General features: G+C 39.9%; 1 protein-coding gene across 3 annotated transcripts in view; it reads right to left on the bottom strand.

Annotated features, from left to right (window-relative positions):
• LOC132327226 (fatty acyl-CoA reductase 1-like) overlaps window positions 1-22,930 on the bottom strand; it is a 124,757-nt gene that overhangs the window by 85,336 nt on the left and 16,491 nt on the right. The window contains exon 1 of one of the 3 annotated variants that reach the window (XM_059846182.1): window positions 6,851-6,949. The exons of the other annotated variants lie outside the window; for them this stretch is intronic. The gene's annotated coding sequence lies outside the window, so the exon portion shown is untranslated. Of the gene's footprint in view, window positions 1-6,850; window positions 6,950-22,930 lie in introns of those variants that run through there. 3 annotated transcript variants of the gene reach the window in all.

The following is a 22,930-nucleotide window of genomic DNA, read 5'->3' on the forward strand; positions in this document are numbered from 1 at the left end:
ATCAAACACCTGAATTCTGAGTATAACAATTTCTGGTTTTGAACAATAGATTACTATGGAGCCCAATAATTATTTTGGCCAGAAAGGCTTTCCTGAGATGTCTCAAGTCACCTGCTTCAACCTGCTCCTCAGGAAACAATTCCTTTTCATTGAGGGAATGCTGTCTGCTTAATGAACACCAAAACCAAATATTTTTATATTTCCCACATTGGGAAAGCCTCCAAATAGCTACTGAATGACTAAAACCAGGGAGTGTCCAAGCAGGGAGACTGATTCAGAAAAAAAGGCTTTGTTTCGGCTTTCTGGAAGCCACAGCCTGTGAGCTGGCTTATTTTACTCCTTTTACCCTGGGAGCAGATTTTTACACCTTTCTGAAGTGTTCTTTTATCAGAATGAAAACCCCAAACATAATCTTACTACTCCAGTGATATTTCCCAAAAAATTTCTGTAGGAAGCTGGGATGAACAGCGGCTGTGTTCCATGCACAGCCAAGGGCTGTTCCTGCTGGCTGCTAATGTCACTCTAGGTCAGTAATGTGGACAGCGCAAATTAAAAAAAAGCAAAAAAACAACGGAAAGAGACTGTGACTCTCCTTGTTGGACGCCCCTCTTTCTGCCCACTGAAAATATGAGGAGCAAGAAGTATTTGGCCCTTAACTTTGAGGTCTCAGATGCAAGAGCAGTGACTACATAATACTACTTTACTGTTACTGACACTAGCTCCAAAAAGGGCCAAAAAGTGAAAAGAGTACAAAAAGTAAGAAATAAATCAGCACCTAGAGCAGAGAAATTATTAGAGATGAATGAGTGTTTCAGATATCATATAAATAAAAGAAACTGTTTAATTGAAGAAGTTCTGGTGTGTGAACAAAACAAAAGCAAAAGGTATTGGTCAGGAAGTTGTTTTTTGAGAGGGTGTCTTGCGAAGTTCTTAAGGAAAAATACCTTCCTGACAACCAAAAGATAAATAAATTTTGTCTTTGTTTTGTGGAATATTTATTACTTGTCTTCATCACTCGCTGTCTTTCCATGATGCTTGTGCTGCTCTTTTTCTCCTTTTCTGCAGATCTCTTTCCTTCTCCCTGGAGTGCTTTTTCCCTTAGCTCTGAAATTTATTTCTTAAAGAAATACAGAGGATCTGCTGCTTCCCTAGAGCATTCTCAGAGGCAGCTGTAAAGGACTTTCAATGGAATGATGCTTCCTGGGTCATCCACCTGACCTGGCCTTTTATACTTTTCTTCATTAAGTCAAACCAGAAAAGACGTAACATTTAAAAGCCCTGTAAAGTGGGAAACCTGCATGGCTAAAACTTAGAATTCTTGGATTCTTTTTAGAAGACTGCAGAGAAATGATACCATAATATAACTGCCTGAATAGCTATGGTAGAGTTGAATTAATTTACTTTAAAATGTATGAAATGCATCTTTGCTGCTAAGTGAGTTATTTCATATAACCCTGCAGCTTTTGACTTTCACCCTCTGACTTTCTCACATAAAAGTAACGTTAATGAATAAGGGAAGGTATGTCCATTTGCATTCAGAACTGTTAAAGGTATAGGACAGCTGGTAGTATTTATTCCAATATGCACAGTAATAATTAATTTAACTTCATTATACAGCTTTTGGTTCAAGAATGGTCTCTGGTAGACTAGACCAAACAACAACTGAACTTAATTTCTAGTCATTGCATTGCTTCTGGACAACCTTTCACAAAGTCAAACCCAGAAAAGCTTTATGATTTTTACTAACCTCTCCCGCATATTATTCTTTTCTAATCCAAGCCATACATAGCAGTTTCCAGCTCAGTGCATCATTGTAAGGTGGAGAAATAGTGCTGTATTTAATTTAGATTTCTTAATCTAACAAAAGAGTAAGGAATTTGATCAAAGGAGATAGAAATCACATGGGGGAAAAAAGGAGCAGAAAAAAACTGCTCTGGTGGATTTCATTCTTCTATAATGTTCATTCAGTGCCTAGTAATTCAGGATGGAATATGGATGCACCTGGGTTTGGGTGCATTTCCTCTGATGTAATAGGAACAGTGTAAAGCAAGAAACTTCTAACAAACCGTATGCAAAACAATTTTAGTTGTTGCTCAGTTATGAGAAAAACCTTGTTCTTAGCTGCTCAAATAAAGAAACTGAAAACAGCTGTTCAAGTTGCTGAAGATGGTGAGTAATTGCTGAGTGAAGTTATAGTGGCAATTGACAAAATCAGACTGTATCCTGCAGGCTGGAGCTGTGGCAGGGAGGTTTAGGCTGGCTATCAGGAAAAGGTTCTTCCCCCAGAGAGTGGTGGGGCACTGAACAGGCTCCTCAGGGAATGGTCACAACCCCACGGCTGCCAGAGTTCCAGGAGAGTTTGGACAGTGCTCTCAGGCACAGGGTGGGATTGCTAGGGTGTCTGTGCAGGGCCAGGAGTTGGACTGGATGGTCCTTCAGAGTCCGTTACAACTCTGGATATTTTACAATTCTAAGGTTCTAAGGTGGGATTCCAGAGAAAACTGAAGGAGGAACAAACCTGAAGTGAAAAGCAGAGGACAAGGCATTGTTGATGGAGCAGTTTAACACACCAGCTGTGTCCTCCAGGGAGCTGTGAACAGAGTGTGCAGAAGGTCATGTGGCAAGAGGAGAGGAAAGGACAGGGTGACTATGAGTTCAGCCAGAGCTTGCTGAGGACTAAAAGCAGCTCGTGGTTTAAGGGAGGACAAGTAAAGGCACTGACCTCTGAGGAGTCTTCAGAAAAGAAAAGCTGTTTTCTGTGCACTTGAAATACTGATTTTCTAACTGTACCAGGATAACCAGTTAAAGAGCCTGTGCTGCAAAGTTAATAACCTCAAAGGATATAATTAAGAACCCAGCTTCTAAGCATGTTAGATCGCTCTGGAGGCAGGAAAATGGAGCAGGGTGATAGCATGACTCACGACTTTCCACTATTAGTTATGACAAATCTGTAGCTGTAGAGGCTGAGACTCACATAACTTCCTTCTTCCAAATTCAAAACTGAAAGAGTCAAAATTGCCAGTGCAGCTGCACACTATGTGAACTGGTTTGTCCATTCTTTCCCCAAAACCCCAGTTAGTTTAGACAGGTAACAACAGAAATCACTGTTAAAGTGCAACCTACACTTCATCATCATCTGAAACAGGATTTCCTCACCTATTCTGGTTAACATGCCACAGACAAGCCATCTTAAAAAAAGCCTTACCTGCTGCTCTTCGTACCCAAAGAGGCTCTTGGTACTCACACAGAGCTTGTACACAAACAGATTTCATCTAATTTAAGAGTGGCAAAATAAAAATCTGTATATCTTAAATATTAAAGCACACTGACATCAGAATGATGTTTCCTTCAAATCCCTCACACAGCATAAAATCTGTTCTTAGGCTGCCTCTCCAGTGAGGGATGATGGGATGAATCTTGGCTGAGTGTTGGGAAGGGAAACTTGCTGTGCAGAATTAAGCACTTAATAGTGCATTAAGTCCAGGGAGGGGGCAGGAAGCATGGAAGGGTAAGGAACACAGGATACATGCTGGAGAGACACATAACAGACATAAAGCAAGTGGTTAATAGCATTCACCTGGAAACTAGATTAATTAGATTTAAGAAGCCTGATATTTACTGCCAGTGAAGCTGCTCTGGAGGCACTGAACTCCTCCCAGAGCTACGCTACAGGCAGGTCTAGGAACACTTTTGATTCAATCAGTCCAACTAATCCAAGACTAGATTTACAGTTCTTCTTATTCACAAGTCAGAAAGGCATCTAGTTAGAAAGAGAATTTGCTGGATAACCACTGGCAGAACCTGTACAAGGCTCAGACTGTCTTCACTTGCACTGAGAAACCAGGCTTTTTCTGTGTCACCAAGTATATACTAAAAATACTGGTTTTATTTTTTTGGCACTGTTATGGGAACATTTTTCTTTAAGGCCCAGCTCATTTATGGTTTTATATGGGAACAGTTAAATAGGGAGCTCTTTGAAAATCCTGATACAATATTAATATTTAATCCTTAAGTAAACCCATTAGACCTTGCTCCTCTGTTCTCAAGCTTCGAATCTACCAAAGGCAGCAACAGAAATTACAAAGTTCTGTTCTAATTCCTAAGAAAACAAAGGAGCTCCTCCACAGGCCAGGTGTTTAGCAAGCACATTTGAAGACAGCAATACACATTGACATGAACAGAGGTTACACCCACACACACACACACTTGTGGACTCAGGGGATGAGAGCAGGAGTCAGAATTCACTGCAAAGGTTTGGGTGGCAGCAGCATGTTTAAGTCAGTGAGGTACTGCTTTTACAACTACTTTCTGACATACAAAAATGGTCAGCTTTTAAAGAAATACTTCAAATATTGGAAAGTTTAAAAATTGACTTGTTTCATAACAGTGCAATATTTACCATTTCAATGTCATCTGGGCATATATTCTCAATCTTTCATTGAACTTTTCTACTCCAAACATCTCTACAAAGTAAAATACTCATTACTTCATTAAAATAATCTTCTTGCTGTGTCTAGAAAGGGATAGAATTAGGATAAAAGCCTATGACTTGCCTATCACTTTTAATTATTTCATAGCTGGGTGCTTTTTGTATTTCTCATTGATTAAATCAGAAGAGTAAAAGTAACTTTATAAAGTTTTCCATTCTTAAAATATATTGATTTCTCTGACATAAAAGTCAGAGCTATTAAAACGTTGATCTGATGTACTTTCCATTCAGAGGAGCTTTCCAAACTTGTTTGTGCAAAGGAACATCTGTTCAGGCAGGGCAGCTTTCCAAATCTGCTCATGTATCTCGCTGCCCTAACAGCTATGCTGCCATCTGCCACCAAAGCTGCAAATGATGAGGAAGCTCATGAGGGAAAGTAGTTCCTATCGTACAGCCACTCGTGGACAATTCTCAACTGTAACTGCTAAATATTGGCAATGCTTTCTCTCCCAGTCCCAGATGGTAAAAGATATAAAACCCAAAAAAATCCTGGCTCTGATGCAGACATTGGCAAAGGACTGCTCTTTCCAACAGAAGCGAGGGTTCAGGCCCTAACTCCAAGCAACCTGACCATCCTGTCACCATCAGAGGCACCTCCTCATTTGATCACAACAGCCTGGAAAAAAAGGCATGGATTTGCCTATTTTTAAGTACAAGAAATCTTTGTTGCCCAAGACATCTTATGTGTCACAGAAGGTGTTACCCCCTTCTCTTCATCAAGAGAACGAGGTAACACCCTCACCTCCCCCCATGGTCCAGGAGCCTTCTCTCCACACACCTTTGACTGTTCCTGTCAGAGGATGCACTTGTTTTGCCAAGCACCAGCTGCACTCTTCAGAAATCTGATGTCACCAAAAGTGACTGAATTACTGCCACTCTCTGCCATGAATCTCTGCCACCCCTCCCAGAGCAGGGTAAGGCACATCCCAAGTCACTGCATGGGAGTGACCATCATGTTGACTGTTGTGTCACTGGCCAGTTTTAAAATCTTTCACACAAATAAAAATGATTTAATATGTCCCCTTGCTGCTGGCAGCCCTGCCTCCTCTGACTGCATACCTGTAACCTTCCTCCTTCTCTCCCAGCTATTAGGCTTTTTTTACCTGTTTCAGCTCAAAACATGGTGAGGTATGGAGCAGAAGTAGCAGGAAGCATCCAAGAGTCCTGAGTAACTGCAGAGCTAAGAAGGAAAGCACAAAGCTCTCTGGCAGTGAACAATAAATATTCTAAAATATTTCTAGATTACAGGAAGAAAGGAAAAAAGAGAGATGAAAGCTGACCTTGCTTCTTCAACTCAATCAGCAGATTGCAGCTAGAGAGGAGGGCATGTTTGTTTCCAAACAATCAAATGCAACAAGAACACATGATTCTGCAACTACCATTCTTAACAGCACTCTTCACACAATGCTCTTCTGTCACACACTAAAACAAGATCCTTTGTTTTTACTAATAAAAAACCAAAACACCAGTGTAAGAAAACAACAAGCCAACCCCCAAAAAATTCCTTCTTTCCACAACAAAACAAAAATGCCCGCAGGCAATCCCAATATTGTCAGTACTCTTAAAGACATGATACACTCACCAAAGCAGAAGAGTAAGAAATGTGTTTACCAAACCTGTTTATCTCTAGCATCCAAACTACCAGCCAAAGGGAGAACATCCTGAAATCACCCTGAAGCAACAGAGGACTGTAGGGATAACCTGGTCTAGCTGTGATCAATCTGCTTCCAACACCAGGAGTGCTAAAATCCCCTCCAGACAGCACTGCTCTTCAATTAATTAACATTGCTCCTTTAACTCATGTGCCAGCTGACACTCTGGATGTCCCTTTGAAGCTCTCAGCTCATACCATGCTGCTGTGCTGCCAGACTAAGGTGCCTCACAGATGTATCCCTACCTGACCTCTTTGCTCTCTTTTTTTTTAACATCTCTATCTAACAGCAATCTCCTCGCACAAGGGAAAGACAGCACCAGCAAAAGCAACAGGCTTGAAGCAAACTTATTCGGCTGCTTGCCCCAAGCCAAGCAGAGCAGAGGATTTGAATGCTGGGGCAGGCATTTTGGATCTGCGTGAAGAAGAACTCCAGGTGGCAAGCAAACAGATGTGATTTGAAAGAGAGAACACAAATACAAGTATGTGCAACATTTAGGGCTGCAGAAGACTTAAGAGCTGTGGGCAGTACTTCTTATTTGACCATTTTACATTCAGGGAAATGGGTCCTTGCAACATGGAGACATTTCTCTTCCTCACCAGGAAGACTCTTAATTTTCAATTAGTCAACCATATTTTGACTAGATGAAGCTGTTACAGTATGAAAGGTTCAAATCAGAATTCATGCCTCAGCCATTTCCTGTGCCTACCTGTTGATTGTCAGCTTGCCCTATTCACCAGCAACACCAAAGAGCAGAGTTCTGTAAAGACAACTTTAAAAAACCATTAATACACACAAAAAAACCACCCCAAAACTTGTCAGCTTCTGCCAGGAACTTGTCCAGGAACCTGTCAAGACAACAAGGGGATGGGGGGGGATGTTTCCTCCTCTTTCCATTGTCAGAACATATTTTGTCAGCAATTCAGAGAAAGTTTAAATAACACAAAACTTCTTTTTGCTTTGTCACAACTTAGTTTGAATCAGTGTTCTGATGAGGAAGAGTGTGTGACTACAGGAGAAAATTCTGCCTACTAGAAGTCCTACCACATGGGTACTATGGCAATGAGACAGCAACCTAAGATTCTCCCAAGGAGAACAAATGCAGCTTGGTTAGGGGAAATGCAACCAGAAGAAAAGATCAAATCCATAGCATTAATATTATTAGAAACTGCCAAACAACTGAGTTTTACTCAGTGCTGGTACATAAAGGGTTTTGAAAAACATGTCATTTCCTTTCTCAAGTCTATGATATTTTTAGATAAATCTATTAGAATTTTGGTGGTTTTCTCATAACAAAATGCAAGAGAGAAGGCTTGTTTCATTTCTGGAATATACAATTAGGAGGAGTTTTCCTATGCTAAAGGCTGCATTCCAGTTGGCAGCAGCGTAAGAAGTCAGTGTGTTAAGCTTAAGATAATGTCTACTGTCTTATCAACAGCACGGTGGAAAGAGGCAGTAAAGTTTGTCATTACAGGTCAGCCCCTCATCCTGAGCTGTCCCCTACTTGATCCACCTGGAATCAGGTATCTCAGCTATTGTGCCTAATCTAGATGGATATAATCTGATTTTGCTACACAGACTGAAGTGCTTTGTACCCACTGCAAACTGATACTCCACCAAAACTGACCTAGGACCTTCTTCCTAGTTTGATTCCTTTAACAGGAACCAGTGCTCTCCTGACAAGAAAGCAGGAGGAATCCCAAGCAAAAGTGAGAGGGAGATGAAGCTTTGCAAGAAAAAAAGGGTGTAGGAGCAGGAAGGCATCTGTGATGCACTCTGTAATGAAACATCACTGAGGTGCAGGAAGTGAGACATACGCTCCAATTCCCAGCTGTCTGACAAACGTGTTTCCAGCCCTGAGGCTTAGGACTGTTTCAAAAGCAGCTGACTGGCAATACAGGAAGTTCTCCTAAGGTGAGGAGAATTTTTCCAGGACTGACCAAAGACTAGAACCGATGCTCCTTATTACCTGCTGGGAAGAGTCAGGTCTACAGTCTTGATTTAACGCAAAACCTGGGTGATGTATTTACTAGAGCAGCCACAACATTGTCCTGGTGTGGAAGGAAGACACCCCAACACATAATGCTACCACAAGACTTGGTATCAGCTCCTCAAGCAGAAATTGAGAGGCAAACCAGAGAAAATCTTAGTCACAATCTCACCTGCAAATCCAAGACAGACAAGCAACTGAATTGTCACTGCTGCCTCTGTTAAATGAACAGATACATGTCATAGGTTTAGTACTTCAGGGTGATGAGCAGACTTTCAAAAGGACAGAGAACCATAATTTTTTAGTTCAAAATTTAGAAAGTAAAACAGCTTTGCTTTAAGTATTATCACTCTGGTTTATCACTTGGGGAGAGCGGGGCTGACAACCTAGATAGTTTAACCAGAACAGTTTTCCTCCTCAAATTCACAGGCCAGTAATTTTTCCTCTCTGATTTTTCAGACAGCAGTGAATTCTAATGGCAAATAATCTTTATACAACAACTCAACTGCACCTTTACCAGTGTAATCTGCCCAGAGATGATCTGTTTTCTTTCAAGTTTCAAAATACCGTAGAAAAGCAACTAGTCCTTGCTTAGGAAAGAAAAAGAGAACTTTTAGAAACAGCTTGTTTTTGTTCTGCCCAGCCCCCACCTGCACTGCAGACAAAATTCAGGAGCAGAACTGGGGAAGCTGGCCCAGAATGAGGGATAAAAATGTTTCCAGCCACCCACATCTGAGTTGCAATGTGCTCCCCTCCTCCTTGCCAGATGGGTGTGAAAAATCAAAATGTGAACTAACTGCTCGGGTTCTAGCTTCTCTCTCCCAATCCACAAAGGAATGCAGCCTCCTTGTTTATCTTCAGGCTTTTCTTACATGCCAGTGAATGTGTTGTGGTGTAGCAAGGTGGAGGACACTTAATAAATGCACTATTATCTGCAATCTTTACAAAATGCTATCAAGAGGAGGCCTCTCCCTTTCTGCATCTCCTGTGTTAATGGAACATTCTGTTAAACAATGGAAAATTTAGAAACTATACAACTGCTTGTGCTATTTTAGCTTCTTGGAATAACAAGCTTATATTACATATGTGCCTTCAACACTAGTTTAAGACTGCAGAGACTCCAAAGATGCAACAATTTTAATAATAACTTTAAAAATGCTCTTGATTCCAAGAGTATTACTCTTAAGTATCATTAACACAGCCTCAGTGACATTTTCTGTTGGACATAAACAACCAGAGAAAAGAAGGACAAGACTTCCCTCCCCTGGAACAAGATGAAGTGTTACAGGGACCTATCTAGAGACACTGATTTTGCCTTTTACACTGCAGCCTATGACTGCATACCCCACAGAAGAAACTCATTTTTCATGTAGCTTTCACTGACAGAGCTACCGGAAAATGAACTGTCTGCTCCCAATTGTTACATTCTTCAAATTCTCTTAGCCTCCTACAAGAAAAGGCCAGGAGAATTGGGATTGTTCAGCCTGGAGAAGACTTTGAGGTGACCTCAGTGGAGCCTTCTGGTACCTGAAGGAGATGACATGAAAGATGGAGAGAGACTACTGACAAGGGCCTGGAGTGACAGGACAAGGGGGAATGGCTTCAAAATGACAGAAAATAGGTTTAGATTAGACAGTAAGAAAAAATTCTTCCCTGTGAGGGTGATGAGGCCCTGGAAGAGAAGCTGAGGCTGCCTCATCCCTGGAAACATTCAAGGCCAGGTTGGTGAGGCTTGGAGAACCTGGCCTAGTGGAAGGTGTCCCTGCCCATGGCAGGAGACTGGAACAAGAGATGATCTTTAAGGTCTTTTCCAACCAAAACCATTCTATGATTCTTTTTTTCCATATCTAGTATCTGGGAAGCATCTGCTGAGCAAAGCAGATGGCTGGCTAGAGACCCTCAGAATAATACAACAGTTCTCCCAACAGTGTTCTCACTTGGCATTACAGGATTCCACAACCTGTATTTGGTAACAAGAGCAGCATTTCCCCAGGAGGCTGCAGTAAGAAGGGGCTGCTGGAAGCAGGTTCCCTGGCTGCATTGCTTCTCCATGCCATCACGCCTTTGACACAAACCTGACTAAACCCTTTACATTACATGAGCAAGGGAATGGTCCCTGATTGTGACACTGCCCTCAAAAGCTCCAGAGAGGCACAAAGAGTACTCCAGAGCTCACCTGCAGTTCATCTAACTTGTTTGGTCTGCACATATCTTGCTGTCTTTATTACATCCTCCAGTGTTTCACAGGTGCGACAAATTATGTTAGGAACTTTGCCTTATCATGGGTGTGTGCTGCTGCACTCCCAGGATGTGAATACAGAGAAAGGCAATTTTTTTTCTAAGCAATCCCAAGGTGGGCTTTTTAATGTAGTTTATAGTGCACTGCCCGGTGAAGACATCCTTGTCTTGCTGGTATGCAAGGATGAGCAGTTTCTTTCTGACAGCTATATCTAGATCACCTTCTCTTTTCATGGAAAAGCAGGATAACAAACCCCTGCATCACACAAGGATTATAGTTCCCATTTAAGAGCTGCCTTGGGGCTCTTGCCTCAAGGAACAGCTGTTACCCTCACCTATCCTAGCAGGCCTCTGTACTGCAGAATTCACTTGGCAAAAGGAAGGCACTGTGGCATGGAAAATGTAAGCAACGAGTACATCAAATCTGCAGATTACCATTTTGAGGCCAATACAGTTGGCTGTGATGACGGCAGCTGATAAACCAAGAGTTTTAAAACCATGTGTAGCAACCAGTGATTCTTATGGAATGGCAGAGGATGACGAGATGAAGTGTTTATCACTTTGTTATTGCTGTTGCCTGACCTCAAGAGGGAAAAAAGGGTGGAAGAATATATTACAGGTATCTGATACAAGATGCAAAAGCCTTCCCACCTTACAGCTCCAACAAACTTAATTTTTAATTACAGTCTTATTACTAGATTGATCAGATTGGAGAGGAAAAAGAAAAAGAGTTGGCAGGCAGAGGTTTTTATACTAACACATATCTACTGATATTTTAAGAAAAAAGGACAGAGAAAACAACAGGAAAAATGTCAACTAAGTGCACAGTGTTCATTAAACATAAATGGGCTTTTTCTAAATGAGGACCTTTAACTTGTAGGTCTTTCTTAGAAGAAATAGAACGTACAGCTCCAACCTTGTTGCTACTAAATTTTTCAGTGATTTAAGAAGTTCCCCTTGGTATTCCTACAGTTTGGTATTCTGTAGGCATTTGGGCTTCAGTGCCTAACAGATGGAGATAACTGCGAACCAGGTAATTTCCTTTGTGTGATTTAAGACTGCAATTTCTTTATAGATACATTTATAGGAATGAAACTATCCCTTCCAGGGGTGAAAAGGTGCAGGTCTCAGTCTAAGAACCCATACAAATCTAACAAACAAGGAGGTTCCATCATGGCTGGCAGAAAACAACAACCTGTTTTTTATCAGAGAAACAGTGGTTTTCATTCAAATCTATTTCATTCAAATCTATCTGTTTCAGAAAGTTTACCTGCTTGGTTGAGAAAGCTACAGAAAACCCTGGTTTCCAATTCACTTTACTAAATTGTTGCCATAATCCCAGAACTCATTATTTAAGTCTGCATCAACATAAAGCAATGAAATAGTTCTTGACCAAAAAAAGCCCAACTGTACCTGGAAGGAAGTTTTGACAGTGAAAGTATGCATATATGCATATCTGGAAGAAAATATATTCCAATTAGTTCTACTTAAAACATTACAGCAGGAACAATAATTTATGTATAGCAGTTTTGTAATTAATTATGTCTACGTATCTGACACACCCAGTGTGACACAGTATATGAACTTCTGTAATAAGCTACCTGGGGGGAAAAAAAAAGGCATACCTCTAAATATCATGCATGTATTTGTAATCTTCTTTTGCTGATAGGAAAACATGCATGGAAATGAAAAATCTGTTTCAATGTTTGCTATTAAAAATTTAAAAAGAGGCATAAGCTAGCAATCTATAATATACTATCTTCTGCTTATTTTAGGATATTGGAGTGGAGGGGGAAGCAAAGGAAAAACTTTCTGTAGATCTCATTTATGGAAAATGAGGCATTACATAAAAAGCCAACCACAGCAGAATTCCTTCTATTTCTCAGATACCTTGAAATGCTTCTAGGAAACCACATTAGGAGTTATTTCAAGAAAGATTTATGACTTGTTAAAAACTTCTAATTAAGCTTCCTACTCTTCCATGGTATTTCTGTGAAACATCTTTAAACAGCATTGAGCAAATGCCTCCAGCTATCCCTGTCTGGCTGCTTTTCAGCTACCATCTTTCCAGCTCCTGTGGAAAAGGAACTTAGTTTATCTCCCTGAAGTTTAAAAAGCCCTCACTCCTTTTCCCTTCCCACAGGTGGATAGGTGATGGAAACAGCTGAATTCTTACCATCTCCAGCTCATGGATTTGTTAGGTGCACGTACTACACGCGAATGACAATAAAACTCCAGTTAGTAGCATTTGACCTGAAAAATCAGTGGCTTTGTAGCAAGAAGAGCCAGGAAAGGAGCAGCTGCTCAGTTTTCTCTGCTGGAAATCCCTCTTTGCATAGTTTACAATGAAGTTGTTCTCAGCCTGACACTATCAAATTAGCAGGCAACAAACACTATTCTTTCCGGACATCCTCTTCTGGTTTCCTGCCACTGATCGAGGTCCCTGATAATGGCCACAGAGACTCCTGGGGGGGTCTATAAATCACTGCCAAAATCTGCAGGTTGAAGAGAGAGAGAGAGAGATAGTGTAATACAGGTAATATATTGGAATGTCCACAAAGATATTGTAATTTCCACAAATCAAAAGAGGTTCAGAAACACTGCTTATGCCAATTCTACAAATTTACTGCTTGGGAAAGGAAGGGGTTCATACTGTGCACCACACCAGGTGCTGAGACTGGAAGGCAGGAGAGTAACATGAGGTCCCAGGCTGAGGATTTTACAGATGGTGGTACCTTCTGCTGTTTTCATGTCATCCTAGCTTGCGGCAGCATGAAACACATAAAACAGTCAGTAAATTGAGTAGATGACAAGTCTTGGTACTTATCTGAATTTTCCTGAATTTTCCTTTAGGTTTGATGCTGTAATTCAAGACTGCTCTCATGTTACCACTCCTACATACTTTATCTAAACCTAGCCTCACACCTTTAAGCTTTCATGTCGGCATTTATCAATAAATAAATAAAAAAATACTCTTAATTTTTCTATATTGGTAGATACACAGCTTAAAGAAAAATTTAAAATCAGAGTTCAATAAAAAAGAAAAACTCCCAGAAAGCTAAACAAACAGCTACCATTAAATATAAACATAGTCATATTATTAGGCTGAGAGAGAGGTCACAACAACCCTGATGTATTAGTACCACTGAGATCCAAGATGAAGTTCCTGTGGTGTTCCTGTTGTCAGATGGGGTGTACTTCTCTTTAAGCCTGTCATGTTGGGATGCTGCATACACATTAAGAACTATTGTTTTCCATCAGAAAGGTAAAATACCATGTCTGCTAGAAGTCAAGGCACTTATTACCGCATAATGCTTGGTGGAAAAAAAAAGAAGAAAAAAAGAAAAAAATATTCCTTCTCTTCTTTCCTTTTTCTTTCTGCGGTGAAAATTCTTCAAAAGATGGTAAAAGAAGGCATTCTTGCTCATCTTTCCTTATGCTTATCAGTACAAACAAGATAATCCCTTAGTAAATAAATAAAATGTTTCAGGAAACACATGACATACAAAAAATACAGAACAAACCCAAATGAAAAAAGGTGTATACACCTTTTCTGATTTATTCACCTTTGACTTTGCAGCAAGTACATTTCCATCCCTGAGATCTGCTAGAGGGAAGAACATGCTGAAGGATAATGGGACAGTTAAAGATTTATCAAGATTTTAAAAAAGAGAGACAAAGCAGTATGCATGAAAGAAGACAAAAGCAGTAAGCAAGCTTGATCAGGGAGTCATGATTGTACTGTGTTTAAGAGGTACATTTATCACCAATTCCAAAGATCATTAATTTTAACAGCTGTTCAACTGAGCCAAATACCTTTAGACTTAAAAAAAGGTTAGTGCCCTGGCTGGGATGTAAAAAAATCCCACCTTCCATCATCTTACAGATGTTAGACGAATCAGGAAAGAGGTGCTGATCTTACATGGAGGGCACATACGTATGGTCATAAACTCACAGAATGGTTTATGTTGGAAGAGACCTTAAAGCCCATCTCATTCAATCCCCTGCTATGCGCGGAGACACCTTCCACTAGCCCAGGTTGCTCAGAGCCCCATCCAGCCTGGCCTTGGACACTTCCAGGGATGGGGCAGCCACAGCTTCTCTGGGAACCTGTGCTAGGGCCTCAGCACTTCCACAGGAAGAATTTCTTCCTGATATCCAATCTAAACCTGCTCTCTGCCAGTGTGAAGAGATCGTCCTGTCACTCCAGACTCTTGTCAAGAGTCTCTCTCCATCTCTACTATAGACTCCCTTCAGGCACTGGAAGGTCCCGATGAAGTCACCTCAAAGCCTTCTCTCTCCAGGCTGAACAATCCCAACTCCCTCAGCCTTTCCTCCCAGCAGAGCTGCCCCATCCCTCTGGTCACTGTGGTCCCTCCTCTGGACTTGCACCAATAGGTCCATATCCTTCCTGTGTTGGGGACCCCATATTCTCTATTCAAGTTTGCAGCATTACTGTGCTTCTGTTGGTGGATAGTCAGTAATTCCTAAAGACTTCCTTAATTATTTGTAATTACTATTTTTATCAGTATTGGTATTCAAAGATGCTACTGCATATTCACAGCAAGATGCAAGAGACACCTAGCAGCTCTTGGCTGCAGTGTCCTTCCAGGAAGACTAACACAGTTCCAGGAGTAAAACAACCCCCACAATCCTTTTAAATATTTGAAAAAGGACAACAATAACAACAAAAAAAAATCTTAAATTATGCCAAAACCTGTAATTTCAGCTTTTGACACCATGCCCTTCCCATGAAAAAAACAAAAATATATTTAATGCACATGCCAAAGATCAGGAATGACCCTCACAGCTCTCTGCTCCAGAGAGCCTCGAGGGCTGAGGTCACAGCGTCCCATAAGCTGAGGCTCCCAGTTTTTATCCCTTTCCCTCTCCATGACAAACACCTTATTGTCCTGGGCCAGGTGCTGCCCATAGAGCAGCAGTGTTTAGGCACTGCAGATCCTTCAGAGACAGGCAGAAATGTGACAGAGCACAACATCTGCAAAAGTTGTTTTATTGGAATTTTTCCAACTAGACCTGATTATCAGATCCCCTTCTGCCATATATGTAAATTGATTGGCTGAAGATGTAAAACACAGCGCTTGGGTTTCTGGCCAAGTGTCAAAACAGTTTCAAAGGCACAATTTTGAATAACAGTGACAAGGTGGTTGTTTTGGTTCTCCCTGGCACTTAGGGGGAGCAGGTCTTAGTCAAATGCATGACAAAAAAATTGTCCAATGTTCATAAATTCAGAAACAGTTCAGAGCTAAAAGTCAGAAAGACAGCATGACAAAGTTAATAAATTCTCAAGCCATCCTGAAAACTGACTTTCCTAAGAAATTTTTCCTTCTGCACAGTTCCACTCAGAATTAGCAAAATACAAATTTCTACCTTTTCCATCTCTATTCTGAGCCTGACTTATGAAATGAATTTTGAACAGTAGCTTAAAAAAACTTTTGAGTTTTCTGAAAGTAAGCCTGTTAAGAGATGACTATGTTCCATAATGGTATTAGGTTTTAGCTGTTATCATGAATCAAAGAAATTATACTGGGAGTGCTTGGCTCCAAAGCCAGTTAGAAATTAGGGAGATGGTGCTGCCCTTTCCAATTTTCAAATGCATATTTATCAGGTCTTGTGCACCTTTTACAGTCCAGTGAAGATTTAATTATAAAAGATACAGACATAGAGCTTAGTGAAGTGGCATCTTCAGCCTCTGTTTCCTTATCTTCTCAAAAACAGCTTTGAGAGTCAAGCACATGGATTTTGCAGAGTGCTGCACTCTCATCCCCCATTTTTATCAGCTGTTCAGCTTTGAATAGCAGTTCGGTATTCACCATGTCAGCAGTATTGCCCTCCAGCAGCTCCATCCCCAGCCAAACCTCAAAAGAATCACTTCTTCCTGCCAACCACTTTGGGTGGAGGCTTAGCTTCCAGCACCCAGACACAGAAGGTGCTACTGACAGGAGCACAACTGATGTTCTCGACCCACCCAGTTCTTCTCATCTCAGAGCAGTACCCAGAAACAGCTGCAAAGATCTGCAGTGGCTTAGGAGAAGAGCCACTTGTGCTCTGGCAGGATTTTTAGGGCACAACTGGAAAGCATCTTCTCACAGCGAGAACTTTTGCCTCGGAGGGAAATGCTCAGTGTAAGCTGGCTTCTTTTAACACCATTCCACTATGTGGTCCGTGGCACCTGAAGTTTAGCAGCTCCACAAGCATGAAGCAGAAATTCCTCTTGGCTGTCAAGTATTTGTTTGACTCAGATCACACTGAAGCACATTTAGCATGACTGGGATAAAAGAGGTTTTACTTTAATGTACTGCTTAGCAAGAGGGGAAAAACCCTATAAACAATCAAGAAGCCAACCACATCCAAAACTAGATTTAATTATAAATTAGAAAGGACAATTGAGTAGCTCTTTATGCAGGCACAAATCAAGAGAGGAGATTCAATGGTTCACCAGAGACTCCCCAAGATACATAATTTTGTAATTAATGACACTGTTTTCTGTACTTTAGGGTACAATGTGTATCACCTCTCCCGGTGTGAAACACAAGTTTTGTTTTGTGGTTTTATTTAAGCACACTGTTGACCACAACTAGAGGAAAAGAAATTATGCATTTATATGTCATCTAAATGAATGGTTTTTGAGAAGTCTTTCAAATCTCCCAACTAGCAAATCAAGTCTGGTAAAGTAATTCAAGCATGCTGTAGGCCATACCTACATAACAACATGCCATTTCTTGGAGTAAACCAAACCAAACCAGAAAAACCTCATCATCAGGTTAAATAACTGTTTCCACTAGAAGATCCCCTCAGAAGCAAAAGGGTGAGCAGGAACAAGCTTCTCTCAGGAAGGCTGGTGAAGACTTTGAGGCATGAAGCGCAAGGAGTCTTCCAAGTGCATCATGAAGTTGTAAGCTCAGCACTAATAAAAGCTCACACAAGTAGAAGATGAAGAAGTAAGGCAATTCATATGGGGCTAAAGCCTTCAGTGGCCTGTATTTTGAGTAGTACTGAATTCCCACAGCTGTTGCACCAAAACTGCAGCATCCCTTAGCCAGCTTGGCCATACCTTCTTTCTCCTAGGAGTGCATGTCGTTTAATTATTTCTGGACAGACTGCAATAATCTGTAAGACAGGTGATGTTATACACAGCTGCTGTAAATGCCCCTTAACTGTCAGGATGGCTTTTCACTTCAAGTACAATTTTCTGATTTCTTTTAAAAGAAAGAATAAATCCAAATTTCTTACATCTAGAATTCATGCTAGAGCTTATTTTTTTTAAGCTTCCTATGAGCATAAACAGGTTATTTAAAAATATTACAGAAATTAGTCTGTTGTCAGGAAACCTTGAAAACAATTACAGAGAAATTTTATAACACTAATTTTTGGAATATACTCTGCTTGCCTGACTACATTTCATAAATTAGAAATAGGTTTCATTGGCCTCATCTGAAAAATCACTGTTAAGAGTTTTATAACGAACAAGCTCATAAGAGAATTACAAGGACATAATGTGTGCCATAACACAGTAAAGAATAAGACAGGCTGACTTCCTTAAAGTCATGAATTTGTAAAGTTTTCCTGATCAGGACAGCATCTGAAGTACTTTTTTCAACTTGACACAAATGATAATATTCTAAAATGTTATCACTTCGAAGAGATTTAGGACTATCTGCACCTGTTTAGATAATAGGACTTTAGCTGAATATGAATCACAGAAGACACAAAATATTCAAAAACCCAAGATGCATAAATGCAAAATATTAAGAAATAAAATATAACACTGTCTTTAACTCTTATGATAATTAAGTGAACTTCAGATCTTTACACTTCACTATAAGATGCAGACTGTAAGTACCTGCACAAGTCTGCATGAAAAGAACAGTCATTGGATTGTTATTGTTGTTATGCATGCCATATTTCCTTTCCCTTCCCTGCTGATGAATACCCATCTGCGTTCACTTAGAGGAAACCTGTCAGACAGCAATATTAAGATGTTCCAAAATATTTAGTTTCACTTAGCCTGTGGCAAGTAATCAAAAGAAAGATCACAGCACTACATGCCCATCCAAATTTGCAACTAAAAACCATTACACTCTATGATACTTTTAATGAAAATTAAAATGCAAATGAATCGTTTTGTAAATCAAAATGCTACATATTAGATGTGGAAGTCCTTGCAAGAGAGACAGTAAACATTCCCTACTCAAGAGAACAAAAATCAACAAAATAAACCCCTTAGGAGATGCTTATGTATAGGACTGCTAGATCTTAAACTAAAGTTCACCATGACTGCATTGAGACATAATTGCAGGAGCTCTAACATTAAATAAGATTAAATCACCAGCAGCTAAATGGTGTTTATTAGATTGTAAAACTGCACAATGCCCACAGTCCCACACATAAAGCCACATAAAGTTAATCTGGTGTAAAATGGCAACTACACAGACCAAATTTGCTAAAAGGTGTTTGGAGATATAGTACTAAAATCTGAAGTTTACAGATTATTGCCATATGAGGCTAGGGAAAAACTTGTTTTATTTTCCTTTCCATCTTCAGCAATATCAAAAGAGAACCTCAAAATTAAAACTGAGGAAAACCAGGGGTTGTAAGATGACTGATAAATTAAAATTCTTGCTTATGCATGAACCAGTTGGTTCTCTTGTCACCCCTTTTTACTTCTAAAATACAAGCACCTGAAGTCTACGGAGCAAAAGAGCACTTGGACTGCATATCAACAAAATTTGGTATTCTAGTAAAAGTTTTGAGCAGACAACCATGGACACAAAGCACACTGTGCCCAAACAAAACAAGGTGCTTGAATGTTCCTCAACCAAACAAACCAGAAAGATCAAATTGAAAACTACAGAGTTCAGCCAGACCTTGTCACCATCTTTTTGGGTGAGCTGTGATTTTATTTTGCATCAAGAAAAGCCAAAAGTTAAACAGAGAAAATTAAAATGGTTACATTTTCTGGCAAGTTTGGTACCCATAGCACAACAATTTTTGCAGTAAGTAAACACCTATGTGATTTTTGTGCCTTCTTCCTTCAACTAAGTAAAAGAAAGAAACACTGCCCTGCTCATAAGCAAACTGAATTGTATGGAGAAAGCTGAATCTAGAAGAACCAGCAGACATCATCCAACACATCATATATGGGTTTTAGCTGTAGCTAAAATCTTTTACAGACTATGCCCATATTACAGTACTACCACTGTGAGCAATACCAGAACAATACTTGCAGTAATATTTTTGAACAGCCAGCTCCTGGACCCCTTGATTACATGTGAATTTTGCTCTTCTAGCCTCAATTACTGCAGTGAGAAGACTAAAGCTCAGGAATGCAAACAGATTTCCTCATTTGTCCAATTATTTTCTTATTCAGTGCCTTCTCATGGTTTTTGAGGACATGATTTATGTTTCCTGCATAGCAAAGCTTGGCAAAACTAGTGCCATTTGAGGATAACAGAATCTAAGGAGAATCATCCCTGAAGATAAATCAAAGTGCCTGTGAGTCAGGCACAGAGGAATGGTTCCAAGGTTACCCACTCCCAACTCATCTGCTCAGTTTATAGGCTTCATGGAACAAAACTAAATTTAAAGCGGGCAAATTTAAAAAGAAAAGTGACAGTCCTTCATAGTTGTATTTACACTGCATTTTGTAACACTTTTTAGCAAGAAAATGAAGCATTTTCAACAAATTTTAAAAAATCCTAAACTGATACAGTTGACAAGCCTCATATCTGAATGAAAACCACTTACTTGAGTTATTAAATAAACTTACATTCAGCATGATAATGCATTTCCCTTTCAGTGTGCAGCAGACAGGAAATAATACCCTCTGGCATTTGGAGTATACACAAGGCAGTTTTAAGACATTAGATCTACGCAAGTAACTACCACATAGGAGAGTACACTCCCTTTACTGAGCCTTTAAATTATTCTGGCTCCTAAAAACATGCTGAATGCCTTCACAATTAGGAAATTTACTAAGACAGTATAACACAGAAAGCCAAAGACAGCTTTGCCTTCAAACTTGGCCAAACCGTGTTTCTACAGTTTGTAGCACTTGCAGCATGCAGACTGACTCCAACCCCTGGCAGGAGGCCACAGAAATGCAGGCTGCTGTTCTGGTAATGCCTTGTGGTTTGGGTTTTTGCCGTTGCTTAGCAGTTATGAAAACAAACCACTTGACAAGGCCAGAATTCATGACAAAGTGTGGCAAGCAGAGCAAAACTTACATATAGAGCCCTACCTTTTGAAGTACCAGCTAAGGCCTTAAAAAGAAAGTGGCTGTAGTCATGATACTAAGGTTACAAATAATGTATTGCCTAGTACAAAATCAGAACAAACCTTGACACTTTTTTGTTCCCCTAAGTTATCCCACATTGAAGCACAAAAAAAATTTCTCTAGTTACCAAGTTCTCTGCAATTCTAGTTTATTTAAACACCTTTTTAAACCATGAAAAAACTAAACCAAAAGTCTTCAGTGACCATAACCAATGCACATCACTCATTCTGCTGGAATTCCATTGCAGATAAAATCAATAATAATAATAATAATCATCATCATCATCATCTAAAAACAACATCAAAATATTAAATTACACCATCCAAGTTATTCCAGCACAAACACGAAAGATAAACTCTGCACTAGAGTAGCGGAAAGAAGTGAGAGATCAAGGTTTTGAGGGCACATGTTAAGCTTTCAGGTCATGAAGAAAGTGAGCATTCCATACCCAACATGTTACACGTAGGTTCGGCTGGGAAGCAAAACCTGGCTTGCAGCACAGTCCCATATAACACTGACTCTCCAACTCTACCAATTCACCATCAGCAGTAGCCTGGAACCAGAGAGAAACCATCTACAAAGACAGTATTTTAAAGAGAAGCCAATGAACTGAGTCTTACATGTGAAGCATGAGACTCAATAGGCCTGTGTCAGAAGTGCCTCACAGGCTTTGGGACCCACATTCACACATAAAAAGTTTTGCCTACAAATGCCATTTTATACTTTGTAATCTCATGCTAGTGTTCATATAAAATTTCCATTAGGAACAACATTCCAAAATCAGAACAGACTGTATGCTTGTCATATGTATGAAGTTCATGCTGACTCTTGGGTTAAGTAGCTTGTAACCAGCTTAACTACAAGATTTAGAGGCACTGGTGTGTTTCCAATAAGTCTCAGGTGGCCTCATAGTGATGACACTAGTCACACATCAACCAGCTTTGTTTTAAATATGCTTGGGTTCAAAAAACCATCTGTGCAATGAGATGCTACCTGATGATAAAGCTTTAGCCATGCTTCACTCCTCCTCTCCAGAGACACAAGTGGTCTTACCTCTACCCTACATGTTTTTATGGCATAACAAAGTCTTCATTGCTTTCAGTTTAGGGCACCAAGCACCCAAAGAGAGGTATTAGCAGGGCTCTTCTGCAGGGGCAATTTCAGGAGAGGGGCAACTAAGTTACAACCTGAAGTAGAGATGAGTCTGTTCTCAGAACCCCATGAAAAATAAAGAGAAATGGTGGGATCATGTTAACACCATGACTTTGGTACAAGTGGCCCAAAAACACTTCCCACCTATTCTATGGAAAGAAAGGCCCTTCAGTGAACTCTATTTATATCACATCTCAAGAGCCTTGAATCTCTTAAATAAAATCCAGTCTAAAGTCTAAGCACAAAGTGGAATTTAAAATTAGCAAGCTACTTACCACATGACAAACAGACCCAAGAAATCCAGGTAACACTACAATTTATTTCAAAGCTATGTGACTGCAAACTCAGCTCAGAATTCCCAGCTGGGCTGCTCAGAGAAGAAAGAGCAGATCATATCCAAGAAACTAAACCTGATTTATGCTTTTGTTTTCTTAACAATGACCCTCAGCTTCTTGAGCAAAATGCAATTACACATGATTGATTGCACTCTTACCTTAGCTACTGTCACTCTGTAGTTCTTAAGTTCATTTCATAAATGCTCATGCACAACCTATGGGGTTTAACCAGAATCAGGTTTGTATATGCTAATTCCTATGTGCTTGTGGGTTTATGCATGTAGTCCAACAATGAGATTTGCTGGCTGCAGTCACAAAGTTCACTTTCAGGAAGGATACCCAAGAAGAAGACAGGTACTGACCTTCCCATCCTGTCTTCTCAGATACCCTCTGAGCATACCCTTACTTCTGACTGCTGCTCCTGCTTCTGGACTGAATACAAAAATGAACATGCACATATTCCTAATACATGAATAATATAACTTATACAATAAATGTCTGCCAGAACATTTTCTCTTTGAAATGTATTTTCAAGATATTCCACATGTAAATAATTTCCCTTTTTTTGAATACCTCTTCTGAAATCTATACTAGGTCATAATTAACCCCCCAATATATCCAGCAGATGCAAAGACATTTCTAACAAGAACCTTTCCAGTAAAACAAACACAGTGAACATTGATGCTTAAATTAAGCTACAATAAACATATTAAATCTAGAAACTGAAAAACTGTGTTCACATCCAAAAACAACTTCCTGGAAATCTGAATTCTTAAA

The sequence above is a fragment of the Haemorhous mexicanus genome, chromosome 5, assembly GCF_027477595.1.
Source record: "Haemorhous mexicanus isolate bHaeMex1 chromosome 5, bHaeMex1.pri, whole genome shotgun sequence".
NCBI lineage: Eukaryota > Metazoa > Chordata > Aves > Passeriformes > Fringillidae > Haemorhous > Haemorhous mexicanus.